This window comes from Microtus ochrogaster, unplaced genomic scaffold (genome assembly GCF_000317375.1).
Source record: "Microtus ochrogaster isolate Prairie Vole_2 unplaced genomic scaffold, MicOch1.0 UNK5, whole genome shotgun sequence".
NCBI lineage: Eukaryota > Metazoa > Chordata > Mammalia > Rodentia > Cricetidae > Microtus > Microtus ochrogaster.
In genome coordinates, this window is record NW_004949103.1 from 4500522 (window position 1) to 4505155 (window position 4634).

Here is a 4634-nt window from a genome sequence, read left to right on the forward strand (position 1 = left end):
TTTAGTTTGCCAGATGTCTTCCATTCTCAGCAAGACATGTCACTCAAAGGCTGAGTATGATTACACATGAAGGTTCGGTTGTTTGCCTCTCTCGTGTGTGTGTGTCTGTATGAAAACGCTAGGCACCATCTGCTTGCAGTGACTGGGGGCAGAAAGGCCTTGACATTCGAGGGAAGAGGCTGAAGCTCACAGCCCTAGGGTGAGCAACTCTCATGGCAATTCTTTCCCAGGCTACAAAAAAAGACGACTCTGTTTCTGAGTTATAACTTCAAATCTACCTTCGTGGCTCTCTTCCTCTTGAAGCTTTGAGGCCTGGACTTTAACTGTTTTGGGTTTCTTGGAAACTTGCTTCACTTTGGCCTTGATGTTTGGGGAATATGACAGTTTTGCTTCAAATGTGAGTTTCTCTGGAGTCTGAAGTAGACTTCAACTTGCTTGCAAGTTATGACAGAAACAGAATTCCCAAACAGTGTTCCTGGACACCATATTAATAGGGGACCAGATGGCTGACAGGAGCGGCTAGGGCTTTAGCTTGGATACCCAGGAGTTGGTGTCCTGAGAAACTGTCATCGAGGAACTGGTGACTTGAGTTCTGTGCCTGAAGAAGCACTTGGGTTTGTTGTAGGCATGTGTATGGTGAGGTCCTCAGTAGCTGGGACCAGCATTAAAATGATTTCTTGGTTAAACTCCCTTGTCATACCTGTCACAGCTGGCGAGTGACATTTTTGGTAGGACGGAAGCATTTTCTTAACTGTGCCTCCCTCTTAGATGATTAATGACAGGTTTGGCCTAGGACTGTCCAGCACATCCTCCCTCTCAAACTTACGACGTCTTTTGTTGCATGTATGTGCTATGTAACAATCTAGTTTTGCTTGCATGCACATAGGGCTAACCACATGGGGTGAGAGAACCTAAGTGCATCTGGGGCTTGTCTTTGGAACAGACTGATTTTCCTTTGCTCAGGAGCCATTGAGAATCAGCAGCTCTTAATCTAGAATGTGTCCTTGTGATACTCGCAGCATCCATGTTGGCATGCCAACTGATTTTCCTTGTTCATGTTTTGTTTAGGCAGTCCTATTGTTGAGACTTAATAGGTCGGCCCTCTCAGGTCTAGAGGGCACTATCTTACAGCAGAGATATCGACCCCTCTGGCTCTTAAAGTTTTCTAAGTCCATTCTTTTACAATGACTTTTGAATATCCAGAACCAGAGTGCATTCTGGAAGTTTTGACTTGGCTTAACACTGGGTGGTTTGCTTTACTAGAAAGAAGTGGTCAGGGGAGGCCACTATTTCTCTTCATGAAGCAAAATTACAACACTAACCTGTTCTTTCAGCTTCAAAATTCAGGCACCAGTCAATACTCAGGTTTCAGAGCAGGGACTGTAGACTGGGAAAATTTTAAGAGCTTCTGAATTGTATCAGCGGACACTTATATCTTATTTTGGTATCTTTCTTATCTGCCTGAAATGTCTGACTACAGCCCATGTTTTTTTCATGAAACTCAACTGGGACTAATTATGCAGAAAATGGGATACCATTTATATGTAGGCAGAAGATATGTCTCACTGTCTGGGCCTGAGACCTGGTATGGATGGCATTATTGCTAAAGTGAATCAGAAGCTTTCCCTATGCCTAACTCTACTGAAGCTGCTGAGCTCTGGTCAGAATGGGCACTCATAAAATCAAAGATTTGTTTGCTATTTACACAAATGACAGGCCTTGTCAAGGAATAAGCTAAGCACTTGGAAATTTCAGTCTACATTTTGAAAAATCCACAATCCCCATGAAGTGAGTCAAACTGGCTATGCCCTTGAAAGTGGACATGGCATCCAGATGACCTCCTTGCAAGGAAATGATGAACAATAATAAAGCATGTGGCTCACTTCTCGGCTGTGAATCTGCAAGGTTCTAACTGGTTGTGGGTTCTTTCTCTGTATGGTCCCTTATGACATATTTGAGGAAGTTTCCAGATACCTCTGATTCTCTGTAACCTTCTCTAGGTTCTAAAGTATTGGAAACTTAGTGCAAAAATAAGTTTCTCTTAGCTCAATCTTATTTGGTACTGTTTATTATAAGGTACTTCAACACCCTTTGACCATTTCTTTCTAGTTCTCTGTGGCCCTTCCAGATGTGAGGAACACTCTCCTCACACTCTGCTACAGTTCTTCTGGAGTGTCCTCTCCTTAGGGTGGAAAGTGAGCTCACTGGTGTTCCTAGAGGTTGCAGAGACACCTGTGGACTTTCGTGGGCAGAGTTCTAAATGCTTGTACGCTTCCACCGTCATGTTGGAATCTGGGGGAAGGATATGTTTATACATTACAGGATGTTCCCCTCACCAATGCTGGGCCCTGCCTTTGTCCCTTAGTTTACTTCCCATGGCCTAGAAGAGGCTTTTCATGCATTATTTTAATTTGAAATATTGCACCACTTGATACCATGAAAGGTATCGCATCAATTGTACTATGACTTTACCTGCTTGAATTTAACTCTGCCCGTGGTATGGATTTGATGGTAGGTCCTGACACATTGGTTCATACAGACTATGGGTAGATGCTGAGAGGAAGACTAGCAGGTGCTTTCTCTGGAATGGACTGAGGTTGGGATTGATGGGTTTCTGAGCAAGGGAGTACTTGGAACAAAGTTGACTTTTGCCTGGGAGAGCAAATGGTAAATAAGTGAAATCTTTTCTCATTTAGAATTTTATCAGGAACAAGAGGCAATGATACAGATTTACCTTTCATGATAAGTGGGTATGGCTGAATGCTCAGAAAGACAGACTGAACCATGCTTTTCTTTGTCAAAGGAAAAAGTGCCTATAAATTTATGACCTCCTTTTTCCAGTCACAGAAAACAAAACCTCTCTAGTCTGAATGTTCTAGAAGGGAATTGATGTACAGGGTAGGTGGCTATTTGTGGCATTGCCTTCATGTTTCTGTGGAATGGGTGTAGTAGAAGGCGAGCTGTGGGCATGTCCTGCCACCTAGCTAGATTATAAACTGAAATAAATACATGGAAATTAATTACTGCCTGGCCCATTAGTTGTAGCCCCTTATTGGCTAACTCTTACATCTTGATTTAACCCATTTCTAATCAGTATTTTACCATGAGGTTGTGGCTTGCCGGGAAAGATTCAACATGTCTAACCCCATAGCTGGCTCCATGCGGGGCAGTCTCTGACTCTGCCCTTCTTCCAAGAATTTTGTTCTGTCAACTCCGCCTACATAAGTCTTGCCCTATCAAAAGGCAAAGGCAGTTTCTTTATTCAACCAATGAAAGCAACATATAGATGGAAGAACCTCCTACACCAGAAGTGGTATGGATCATTTTACTACTTGCCCAGTGGTCTTCCCTCGTGAATAAGGTAATGAGAATAGCCCATATGACTCTCTAGTCTAGCAGTTATTTTGAAGGCCACAACCTGTACACTACTGTTGACTAGTTGTATCTCTGGACCTAGCCTTGAATTAATGGAGAAGTCACTCCTAAGCTTTTAGATCATGGTAGCACTTGGTACCATAGAACTCGAGGTCTGAAACCTGAGTCCAGCACTAAATTGTCTGCAATGGCTCTTTCTAGATGTTCCAAGTGAATTTCCACCTGCTAGTTTGGGTCAGAATTGCACTGCTGTGGAAACCTTGGCAATGCATGGCCCTACCTGGGAGCCGCATCTGACTGGCTCATCTAGAGGCTGCCATGATACTGTGCAAGAATCACTCACCCATTTTTAATAGAAATGAGAGCATTTTGACAGGACTGCATACAAAATCTCACAAAATTACATGGAGAAAAGCTCATTTGTCAATCTTCAATTTTACTCTTGAAGTTGCCTCCTTGAAAATCTGAAAGCTCCATGGTTCTGTTACCTCCAAACCTCAATTGCCAAAGAGTATCATACTCTTGGGAAAATTTGGTTTGTGCAAAACTGGCAGGGCGATAGAATAATTCATACAATGATAGTAGTGTATGTACACATGGCATCCTGCCTTCAGGGAGCTGGTGCCCAGAGTCCTCAGCTTTTAGTGACAATGGAAGTGTGCATGTCTAGAACCTATGGACTTCATAGTGCTTCCTAGGGTATGTGGGGTCTCAGTACCTGATTTAATCTTTGAATGTTTCTCTGCTACACTGAAGTCCTAGATGAATTCATTTGAGGACCATGTTCTCAATTCTCTAGAGCACATGACCTTGGCCAGTGGACACCATTATCCATCTCAAAACTATTAAGCCTTCATTTAGACTTCATCGATGTCTTGGTAGTTAATAGCAATGTTGACCACGAGGAATCTAACACATGATTTTTCGGTGAAAATAGTGCAGGTAGGGTCTTTAATCATGCCATTTTATGAGACAGCTTGGGGCCATTTTATAGCTTAGTGGTCAGCTTCATCCCAACTGAACTCAAGAATGCATCCTTCTCATAAAGCAGTGCCTTGGTCTGTAGGGGGCATTTCCTGAAAGGGAATTACATGACTAAATGCACATGTGCCTTAGTGAAGAGATAAGATGGCTAAATCTTGTCCTTGAATTCACTGGGTGGGAGGGAGACCTAGGAGTCTACACTTTGAAGAAATAGGACTCAGCCACCTGTTACCTTCTAACTCAAACTCCAGCTGTCAAAATAGGCTACATGTGTG

The 4634-nt window shown here is 42.9% G+C and overlaps 1 pseudogene; it reads right to left on the reverse strand.

Moving 5' to 3' along the window:
• Window positions 1–2284, reverse strand: part of LOC106144320 — an 8779-nt pseudogene extending 6495 nt beyond the window's left edge.
• Between the last annotated feature and the right edge of the window lie 2350 nt (window positions 2285–4634).